The sequence below is a fragment of the Notamacropus eugenii genome, chromosome 2 (assembly GCF_028372415.1).
Source record: "Notamacropus eugenii isolate mMacEug1 chromosome 2, mMacEug1.pri_v2, whole genome shotgun sequence".
NCBI lineage: Eukaryota > Metazoa > Chordata > Mammalia > Diprotodontia > Macropodidae > Notamacropus > Notamacropus eugenii.
In genome coordinates this window covers 468,814,770-468,827,176 of record NC_092873.1, presented here as the reverse complement: position 1 = coordinate 468,827,176, position 12,407 = coordinate 468,814,770, and the positions used below count along the sequence as shown (strand labels likewise).

Genomic DNA, 12,407 nt, shown 5'->3' with positions numbered 1-12,407 from the left:
CCCAGAGTCCTCTGGCCAAACAAACACTTCCAGTCAGTAAGCCGCAAAGTAAAACTTCATGCTCAGAGTATTTATACACATTTCAGAGCCAGAGGGCATGACTCTCTGACCCAGTGCCTTAACAGAAAAAACAAAAGGTACTTGGGACCCTCCTACAAAGCAACTCCCCTAATCAATCTTCCCTCAATGGACAGGCCCATCAATAGGTGGGGAAGATCTTCTTTAATCACATTCAAATAGAGGTATTATACTTCTTGATGATACTAAAATGAAAACTGCAAAAGAGCCTATTTTGCTTGCCCTCACAGTAGCTTAGAACTGATCCATTATCACATGTGTACCCATCTATCAAATTGTAACAGCTTTGGATCATTTAAAGTGACAAGCTCTTGAAGTACCATGTTGTGCATCTGGGGTCAGTCACTGTACAGCGAAGAGTCTAAGATGCCCTGCCTTTTTCTGACAGAAAAGCAGCCGTCTGATATGGGGATGGGGGAGAAGCTTTTAGAAGGTAGAAAAGGTAACATTCATGTAATGCTACCTCAATAGTACTATGGGAGTTGAAATTTCCATCCTTAAGGAAACCAGTGTGACTCTGGGTAATCACTGATGCTGTTTGAGTGCTCTCTCAGCAAAAACTTGTTTGTTTTGTCTTTGTTCCTACTCAGCTCTGTTTCTGCCTAACATACTCATTTAGGTGTTTGGCTCAGTTCTACAACTGAGTTACTTGGTGTGGACTAGAAACCACTCCCAAAGGAACATTAAAATACTATACAACCAACTCCTAGTTTGTCCCGTTTTCCCACAGAAAACATATTGTCAAATCTTATAAAGGGGAACATGAGGCAGAGTATAATACATCAGAAAGTGCTACATGACGTCATGTGTGGGCCTTGGCAGAGCTAGCTACTCCATGGCAGATGAGCCTTTCATATTACTTCCCCTCCCCCCCAAAATGTACAGAGGACATAATCAAATTGAATCAACATGCCCTGCCTTGATTTCACACAACAGTGGGGGGAAAAGCAATTTACCTGAACTGTGCAGATGAAAATCAGACACTTAGTGGCCACTCACACACAATGTAAGAGTGAAACCAGCCTTCCTTCCTCATTGATTGAAAAAAACACTTGTTCAGCTAACTGCAGGGAGCTTCAAGAGTTTTGAAAACAAAACCTCAAGTACCCAATTGCTCTTTAGGAGCAGAGTAGTTTTAGAACCGTCAGCCAGCCTTTAGCCATTAACAGTGACAAGATGTGGAGGCTGGTGAGATCGGTGCTTACCAGCCAGTATATCTGCTTTGTACTTTTGTGCTTACCCAAGACTGGTAAGCTAATGTACTCTTGGTGTTACTGGGCCCCATCATATGCTAGGCACAAAGTATCTTTAAAAGGAATCAATGGTAAAATTCCTATTTAAGTCCTATGTTCAATTATATAAAGGGAGTCCTCCATGATACCCTTCTCTTTCCCCTCCCCTCTCCTTCCTTTCCCACCCTTCTCCTTCCCTTTCCTTCTTCCCTTACTTTCCCTCTGATTTATTTATGAATTTTTCAGTGAATAGAAATATATCTTTTCTCTCTCTTGCCTACCTTCACTGGAAAAAAAATATGGATAGTCAAGCAGAAAGCCAATTGATCATGTCCAAATATACATACACACATAAATGCATATACATATATGTGCATACACACGTATATACATATAGAAATGCATGTGTTTTTTATTCTAAACCCTAAATCCATATATATATGTATGTTTATTCCCAAGTACCTGCCCCTCTTCTGTATCACTGCCCACAAAAAGCTGCATTGGGTGAGTCTATCCAGGCTAAGATTTAGCATGTACATTCTACTCTGTACCCAGACTCAGCTCTCGACAATTGGTGTCTTTGGAATGTCTGTTCCCTCTCTGGAGCAGACCCATTACTTGTCACAGCTCTGAGAAGCTACCAGAAGGAGCAAGAGGGATGCTAATATATTAGGCTGCTATATGGTCTCTTGTCCATTAAAACTGCTGTTTACTAAAAGGAACTGGCCCTCTGACTACAAATGCTTCAAGAGCAGCTGATGTATCTCCAATACACTGTCTCCATTTTCCAGGATAGAATGAAATTCACTGTGTTAGGATATGGACCTTGAGATCAACAGGTCCTTCAGTTAAGTGGGCTTATCTGAGGGGTGCTGGACTTCTTGGCTCGATTTTGTAGCAAATTTTCAAATTTGTACCTACCAACTTCTCACAAACTCCTCTAAATGTCTAATCCTCTGATCCAAGAATTTAGCAGGCTTCAGAGGCATGAGCTCATCTCCTGGTTACACAATATATTATTATTTTTTTAAGGGGTCAGATATGGTCTTATTTTCACCATCTACCCCAGCAACTAGTAGGCTGCTCTGCTCATGGCAGAACCTCAGGAAACTATCACTCATTAGCATCTCACAAAAGAAGCGTTAGGGAGCCGATGGAAAAACCAAAGCCCAGAGAATTAAAGTGGACTTTTCTTCAAGGTCAGAGAACCATCCAGGGCTGCAGTCAGAAATAGTGCTCAGGTCTCCCGACTTGCAGTCTTGTGCTCGTTACTCTAGATCATGACACCTCCCTTCAGCTGGTAAGTGCATCTTCATCATAACACGCAACCTAATCAGGCACCTAAATTGAGCTGATGCAAATGTAAATATGGTTTCTCGAAACACTCTGGCGGTAATGTTCCATTCTCCCTTTGCTACAAATCAAAGTAATGAGCAGTCTTGTTTTTTAATTTCTTTTTTTATTAAGGTTTTAATAGAGAGACAATCATGAGAGGGGAAAAAATCTAGCCCACTATGATGAAACACTTAAAACTAGGAAAGAATAAATTAAAATTTAGAGATGGGAAGAGGCTGAAACCATATAGAATGATAGATATAATTTTGCATTTGAGACAAATGCAAGGTTAGTGCTTAGTCAGTCCAAGGAATTGGCCCCAAGTCATCGCTGCCTCCCTTTCCATCGCTTTCTGAAAATGAAGCATTTGTAGGTGATCTAGAAGTCTTTATGGGAAAAAAAGACCATAACAGGAAGAGAATCTCAAAAATAGGACAGAATGATCCAGGTAAGGATGCAGTCTGGGAGAAGCAAACAAAAAGAGTAAAAACTAAAAACAACGAGGATGGTGGGTTATGAATGTATCTGGTTTTGACTAAGGAACGTTATTGGTCAAGGACATTTGGAATTAGTATAGGGAAAGATGCTGATATAGGGTCATAGAGCCACAGCCAGAAGGGATCTTAGAGGTTATTTAGTTCTGAGAGAAATGATGATTTCTCCCCCGTATTAATAGTTATTAAAATTGGGAAATTCTCAGCTTCTTTTTTCTTGTCCTATTTCCTTATCCAGTCTTTCTAGGATGGGACTGATAGAAGATAGGATTAACATTCTCCTCATTCTGGGTATAGCTACTCCACCCAATCACCTGGGGTCTAGGTGAGGGATATAGATTCTTTGTTTAGATGACCCACGGTTGGGTATAGGGATATTCTCTCAATCCAAGACTGACGTGATGTCACTCTCAGCCTCTCGTTAGAGTGACCTCACTACTCTTTGTAAAGTCCACCTCTCATTAGTTGTTAACCAATCAGAGCTGATCTCAACCTTCACGAACACCTCTCTTTCAAGGGCATATAAGCCATGAACCCACTGCCATAATTATCTTTGGCATTCAGGAATGCCACTGACTTTTTATTAAAAATGCTAGAATTATTAATAAAATGACTAAATACCCAGAAATTATGACTTTCAAACACTTTATATGTCACAGTTAAATAGCCTTCTTTTTACAAATGAAAAAATAGAAATTCATGGTCCAAAGTCACACAGACAGGATAATGGCAGTAGTTGAACCAAGGTCCTTTGACTTAAAACCCTGACTCCTTTTACTGTACCATGTTGCTTTTTGGAAATCTTGTCAACAAAGGCAAAGAGATATCGAGAAGAGGTGTATTCCTTAACAAAGAAGAATGTTTGGAGATATACTAGGAAGCAAGTTAAGACATTGTAGTAGCATGGATGGGAGTGAAGAGAGGAAAAAGTTAAGACGAGGACTTGAAAATGCTGAGAATCAGGGAGCTGGAGAGAGGGACAAAGGCTGTCAGGGCAGAGGAGTGGTGAAGGCTTAAGGGGGAAGGAATCTGTCCTCAAGGACACTTTGGAGAGGATGCTGTAGACACAAGACAGAGGTTAGAGGTGGGAGGGTAGCCGTGGGAGATGCTGGTGCACGAGCAGATGAAGTCTGGGAACAGATGAAGTTACTGTGGAGAAAACATGAAGGCAGAGAAGGCGAGAGGGCTCCAAAGAAGCCTGAGGGATGCCCCTGGGAGTGGGAAAGATGAGGAAACAGACTGGGAGATGGAAAGCATCACAGAAGGAGGAACCTCACAGCTGATTTAAAATCTGGGCCACAACTCACCCGCGAACAAATGCTTTCTGGGGATAAACAGCTTACCCTGAGAGAAAGGCACCATTTCCAATTAGAGATCACAATCCACATAAATATGAAGTCATTTAAATCTTCCTGAATAAATCCCAGTGATTTCCTAGGTGTTCAGCGCATCTGTTGGAGATAGACAGACAGACAGAGAGACAGAGACAGACAGACAGACAGACATAGAAACGGGTGGGGGGAGGGAGAGAGACAGAGACAGACACAGAGAGACAGACACAGCCCCAAAGCCAGAGAGAGGTGGGGGGAGAGAAGGAGAGAGGGAGAGAGGAGAGAGAGGGCAAGCATTATTTTGTTAGGAGGATACTGTGAAGGATGATGAAACAATTACAGTTTGGTTACATGGGAGAAGGAAGGAAGTAGCTTAATTCATCTTGGGGCAGAATTATATGACTTTGAGACTAGTAAAGCTGCCCAGCCATGAGATATGGATTGGCTTGTGCTCTGGGTCTGTGGTTTGGCAAAGGAGGCATTGATTGGAATGGAAAGAAAGGAGCTACATACAAGCCCAGAGGATGCAGGCAGAACCAGAATGAGAAAATCCAGGAATCCCTTATTTAACTAAGTTCCAGCATGTGAAACATAGAACTGAAAACCTACATGACTGTCCAGAACATCTGACTGCTTTCATCTATCTACTTTGGTGAATTTTCCAGTGAAGCCTACCTTAACTCGACTAGAGATATCTTTTACTTATATAGTAAGGATTTAAATGAAATACATGGTGATGTAAAGCTTCTAACCCTTAACCCTGACAGTATTTCCTGAGGGTACTGATGGGGAGGTGGCACTTAGTACAACCATGAATTCAGTTCACTATTTAGCTGAGCATTAAAAAGTCCCAATTTGTAACTACAATATTAATAACTGACGTTTGTATTGTGGTTTACCATTTGCAAAGGATTTTACATTGATTGTCTCATTTGAACCTTCCAACAGTCATGGGAGGTAGGTACTATGGATATTACTGTCTCCATTTTATAGATGAGGAGACTGAAGTTTACCCAAGGCCACAGATTTAGTGAATGTTATACATAGACTTTGAATACAGATCTTCCTGACTCCAGAGCCAAGGTGTGATGTATTATACATGATGCCTCTTGCCTCTATAATCTACTTTGTTATAGGATAGAGTTACATATGCTATGAACCTATCATGGCTTTGATCCATAAGGAAACTTTGAGGGCATGGACTATTTTCATTTTTAACTTTGTATCCCTAGAACTGGGCCTGACACATACTAGGTGCTTAATGAATAAGTATTGAATTGAATTGAGGATTTAATTACCAAATGGTCCCCAAACATTTTATATATAAAGCAGCGTCAGCTATAAGACAGAGCTACAATATGGATGTTGAGACCAAGGTTATAGTGAGATTTGTATGACACCACTGCAATCCAGAATTGTTCTTTTATGACCATTTCTGAAAACATTTATAATAATAATGATAGCTAGCATTTATAGAGTATTCCAAGCATTCCACTAAGTTGTTTTTCAACTATTATCTCATTTGATCCTCACAACAACCCTGGGAGTTAGGTACTATTACACCCTCATTTTATACTGAGGAAACTGAGGCAAACAGGATTGAGTGACTTGCCCAGGGTCACACAGCTAGTAAGTGTCTGAGGCCAGATTTGAACTCAGGAAGATGAATCTTCCTGACTCTAGACCTAGCACTCTATCTGTGCCTCCTAGATATTACAGTTTCAAAAAATGATCACACGTCATTTTTCACATATTACTGAGGCCGTGAACAAAGGAAATTGGCATCTGGACGGGCTAAAGTCAAAAGGAGGTTGAAAGGATCAGACATCACCCTTGACACTTATTGACTCGATAACCCTAGGCAAATCTCTTAACTTATCAGTGCCCCTCGATGACTCTTCAAGGCTGTAAGTTGCAGGCAAGTTATTCATCTGTCTCAGAGGAGAGAATTTCCACGTGGGGAATTCCCTGAATTGGTGAAATAGCATTTTCAGATCTCTATCTGCAAAAACAAAATCAGAAATCCATGTAAGCACCTACCTCCCACCAACTGTTTTAAGACTGCACTTGTCACGTCATCACTAGTGTCTGAAAGCTCTAATACAGTGCAATTCTGATTTCTATGATTTTCTTACACTTAGTTTGTCAAGAAGCTTTTATGGTACACCTCCTATATGCAGAGCTCTATGCTAGGCAATGTGACTGGACCCAAGGCGAGAAGAAGACAGGGTCTTTTGGTTCTCCATGAGTTTAGGATCTAGTCAAGGAGAATATACATATATACACACATACATATATGTACACACACAGACATGTAGACACATGTATGTATATGTATGTGTATCTGTGTGTATGTATATATATGCATACATGTATATAATTATAAACAATATAGTATTTTCAGAAAAAATTATTGGGATTTAACATAGTTCTTTCCTACCGAGGCAGAAATCAGCTACTATGCTTCCAGTCCCAGGCTCCCCATGTGATGTAGCTCATCTAATATGTCAATATTTGAAAAGATCTGTGACTTCCATCAGCAAGACGGTTTGGGACTTCCACCCTTGCAAACCTGCCCTGCTTAAGTGTATAGTCTTTCTGCATTGCTGTAGTCAATCACCTTGTCTACAATGCATTCTCTGCTCCTCTTTTCTTGTTAGAATTTTTAGCTTCTTTTCAATAATAGTAATAACTGATACTCATATAGCACTTGAAGGCTGGCATTGTGATTTATATGCATGACCTTATTTGCTCATCACAATGACTCTGTGAAGTCAGGATGACAGGTGTCAAGATCTCCATTTTAAAGATAGGAGACAGAAACTCAGTGAATTTGAGTGACCTGCTTGTGGTTACACAGAGTTGGACATGACTGAAATGACTGACCAGCAGCAATGATAACCATAACAAAAACAAAAGGTGCAGAGGCAAGATTCCTGACTTCATCCCTGGCATGCTGTCCATGACCCTCCATGGCCTCTCAACAGTCTAGAAATTGATCCATAAAATTAAAATTAAGAAAAAGAAAAGAACATGTCATGAAGGAAGAGGGGGCCCAAGAGGGTGGAGAGATGAAGGAAGGAACAGTTTTGTTTTCAGATGAGATTTGGTGGAGAGATCAAAAGTCAGCCAGGCAGAGAAATATAGGATTAATTTTTGCTTCAGAAAATAATTAATTTTATTCATGAATGAACCGCTACTGTGAGCAGTGTGTGTCTGGAAGGGCGGGAGCCTCTCACCATGGCCCATGAAGACCATTACAAGGAGTTTTTAGCCTCTTTACTGCTGACACCAGGATTTGCTGGGTAGGAATGCACTTATTTTCTCATTGTGTGTTCTCTATGCCTCCTTTCCAAATATATGATGCATCCTCCATTGGATGCTTCCGCCACTGCTGCAACCTTTGGTGAACCCATTCTCTTACTGTGTCTCTCTCAACATCAGTTGAAAATTAAAGGGAGAGCTGAGGAGGAAAGAAAATGGGCTCATTTCACTTCCGCAACCCTCTGTCACTTTCTTGAAGCCTTGGGAATCATTGATTACAAGACCCACCTCATGAGTTTAGGGATCACCAACGAATCTGCCCAGTAAAACTTGACCTAGTATGACAGGATCATTGATTTTTAGAGCTGAAAAAAGAATGGCCTTAGAGGTAATCTAATCCAGTGCCCTTGTTTTACAGGTGATGAAACCGAGTCCTAGAGCAGTTAAGAAGTCAGTCAACTAATAAGCATTTATTAAACCTTTTTCAGTGTTCTAGGCTTCAAGCCTACAAAGATTAAAGTGAAAGAGAATTTGAGCTTCTTCAGTACAGGGACGATCAGAGCATAGAGCATAAACCAATATATAAGAAAATGCTGAATTTGGAGTCAGGAATGAGCCAAGCTCAAACACTACCACACACGCTTACTAGTTATTGACTTGAGGCCATTCACTTAACCTCCATCTGCCTCATCATCATCATCAATATTATTTATAATGATATAATATAATAATACATATTCTATATTAAATAAGAATTATAAATAATAAAATATAACATACCTCACAGTGTCTGATTAGACAACATGCATAAAGTGATTTGCACATTTTAAAGCATTCAGTGGATACTAGCTAATTATGATTATTAAAATAAAATAAATGCTAAGTGAAGGGGAGTGGGGCATTAGAAGCTTCAGGCATGAGATCTGCCTACTGGCCTTCCTAAAGATCAAATGCAACTTCAGGCACGGTGAATAAGAATGCCAGAGTCCTCCACCTCCTCAACCCTTCCAGCCCCCAGCTCAGCCCAGAGAGAGGCCCTGGCTGACAATGAGGTGAGACAGCTGGTACCAGGGATGCTCTGAGCTCATTGCTGTGAAGCTTGGGTCCCATGAGAATCACCATTTTTTTCTTCTTTTCACATCCATACTCTACTTTATGTTCCACAAGTGCCAGTGTTCCCTGTGGGATCTGCCAGTGACGAAGAAGGGAGAGGAAGAGAGAACCTCTGGGAATGAGATCTCCTAGATCCGTTGGGGCAGAGAGACAGCTAATGATCATTCCACATAGGTGACGGTGTTGGTTTACTAGTAACTGGGGTAAACTTAAGAGGGTGAAGCTACCCCTGGGCATGCTAGTGCTGTCTGTGGTTAAGTTCCAATCCTAAAGGAGATATTGACTGGGGGAGGGGGAGGGATAAAAGGAGGATTGATCACAAACCTAGCAATTGTGTACACAGGCTTTATTGTTTTGGAATCCTACTTAGGAAAAGTATTGCATTTGGTAACAGGGGATCAATATTCAAATCCCAACTCAGCTCCTTTCATTCCCTATGTGACCTTGAACCTGCTGTTTTACTTCCTTAGGTCTCAGTTTCCTTCTTTGTAAAATGAGGGACTAATTAAACTCTAACGGCCTCTCCATCTCTCTGTTAATCCAATGATGTCACGTGTCTGCAGGCCAGTGAGGCATCTTTGCTTGCCTTCAGTAGGCATGAATACAACATTACTCTGTCTTCTCTGATGCCTGCCTGCACATCCCAGGTGGGTTGTACAGCTGAGACTAGAAACCAGATCAACTTAATTCAATGCAACAAATATTTATTAAGCACCTGCTATGGATACAATATTGTGTGAGGCATTAGGGATATGTCATGAATCCTACCTTCATGGTATTTATAATATGGTAGAGTTAATGGTAGTATGTAAAGAATGATGCTAAGGAGAATTGGAGAAAGACAAAGAAAGACAAAAACAAAGAAAGACAAAGACAAAGAAGACATCAGTAAAAAGATTCATGAATAGCTTAAGGAGAGAGATCATGTTCACCTAGAATTAGGATTGGTGGGTGGAATGAGAGAGAGATTTCAAGGAGAAACGGGGCCATTGAGACAGAGAGAAGGACTTCAGGGGTTAAGAGGTGATTAGGGTGTACCTTACAAGTATGGGGTATAAATGAAGGACCACATATACTTGGCTTGGAAAAGGACAGACCAAGGTCAAACTGGCAGAAGCAAGCAAGAAACCAATTCTGGAACTCTACTATAAGTCAATATCTGGGTCAACTACATGAGGTAATGTGGCTATTTTGTATGAGAATTTCTAGAAAAGAGAGAATCAGGCAGTCTTGGAGCTGAAGAAACTCTTAATGGTCACCCAATCCAACCACTGTAGGAATATCCTCTACAACATGTCTCATAGATAATTATCTAGGACCTGCTTGAACACTTCCAGTGACAAGGAGATCACTATTTTATACAATAACTTATACCATTATAAAAACAGTTCTAATTGTTAGAAAGTTCTTTTTTTGTGTTAAAATGTCTCCTCGTGATTTCCCCTTGGTTCTAATTTTGCTTTCTTTAGTTTATATAGAATATCTTTTCAATGATAACTCATCAAATAAATGAAGACATTACTCATGTGCTCCATCACTCTTCTATTTTCTAAGCTGGAAATTCCTAGTTCTTTTAATTATCCTGGTTATGACATAGTTTTGAGGGTTTTTGTTTTTACCTAGGTTGTTATCGAATCATGTGTGACTCTTCATGATCTTGGGTAAAGATGCTGGAATGGTTTGCCATTTCCTTCTCTGGTGAATTAAGCAAATAGAGATTAAGAGACTTGCCCGGGATCATACAGCTAAGTGAGTGTTTGGGGCTGGATTTGAACTCAAGTCTTCCTGGCTCCAGGCCCAGTGCTCTATCCACTGAGCCACGTTATCATTGGTACCCTCTTCTACTAAACATACTCTAGTTTATCCATGTTCCCTTCAAAATGTGACACCCAGTGGGGGAAAAAATTAAAATCTACCACTCTGCATTAGAGAACTGAGACTGTGGGCTATATACATGCATGAAAATAATGGACTCTGGCAGAGCTGATGTGTGGATTGGTCTGACTCTGCCTGAATGGCTTTTGAATTTCTCCTTTCTTTTTAAATCTTGGTTAAATAGCATGACTTTGAGTCACTGAAGTGGGGAGAGATATAGATGTAGAAATGAATGTGATGTAAAAACAAAAGACCTCAATAAACAATAAAATAAAATGTGCACTGAGAGCTAAACTCGGTATTCCACATGCTGTCCGACCATCACAGAGTCATGTGGGCCTATATCTAATGCCTTGTGTTCTGGACATTACGTTTCTGTTAATAGAGCTTAAAATTACATGATGATTTTTTTTTGGCAGCTAAGACACACTGATGACTCATTGAATATTTAGTCAACCAAAAGCCTTGGGTGTTTTTCACATGAATTACTGTTAAGCAGTTCAGGTCTCCACCTGATGGAATTATTGAAGGTGATGTGTGTGTATATGTGCATATATATATATATATATGTATATGTGTATGTGTATGTGGGCATGAATATATATGTATGTGTATATGTGTGTATGTATATGTCTCTATATACAAATATACATGTATACATGCAAATATATGTTTACACACACACACAACACACATGTATGTTTATGTATATACACATGTTATGCATATACATGAATATATGTAATATTAAATCAACTGCAATAGTATATACTATATCTACATATACTATACATATATTACATATGTGTTATGTATATTGTACATTATATATAGTGTTACATGTGGCATGCATAGAAAATATCTAACACATTTCTGTATGTGTGTATATATGTACACATACATATATACACACATTTATATATATATACACACACAAACATAAGCTTATAATCAAGCACACATTTATTCCCATTACCTTTTATCTTGTGAGTTTCATCCCAACTCTCCAAACTGTCAGAATATTAAAAAAATGGATTCTGCCACTCAACATATTAACAGTCCCTCCCATCTCTGACACATCCACAGATGTATAAGTAGGCCATCGACGTATGCATCTAAGTCACTGATTTTTAAAAAGAAATTTTTTTACTGTTCAACAGGAATAGAAAGAACATTGGCTCTGAAGGCAGAGTCCTTGAGTCCACATGTCCCTCGTAATGGTAGCTCCCTGGTTGACTTTGGGCAAGTCATTTCACCTTCGTGGACCTTAGTTTTCTCATATTCCAAGTGAAGGGGTTGGCCTACATGGCAGACCTAGATCCATGATCTGAGAATCCGAAGACTAGAGGCCTCTTGCTTTGTCCTAGAGACTTCTTTCTAGGTTGACATGAATCAACATTCTTACAACAGATCTTTGACATTCTTTTTACCTTGTAAATGAGAAACATTTTTGTTTAAGTGAATCTATGCTGGCACTTTGAAATTACATTTCTTTTCCTACATGCACACATCATCTGTTTAATAATCAATTGAATGTTGACTGAGATTGACTGACATAAAGCTCAATGGCCCATGATTTGCAAAACTGACCTTATCTACTTTATTATATAAATATGGATAATATTTGCTTATCTCTCGTCTTCTGCAAATATCCTCTTTCCTGTTTCCCATAATCACCCAAAGTT

At 39.7% G+C, this 12,407-nt stretch overlaps 1 protein-coding gene across 1 annotated transcript in view; it reads left to right on the top strand.

Annotated features, from left to right (window-relative positions):
• Nucleotides 1-12,407, top strand: part of BRINP2 (BMP/retinoic acid inducible neural specific 2) — a 137,688-nt gene that overhangs the window by 72,056 nt on the left and 53,225 nt on the right. The window lies entirely within an intron of this gene.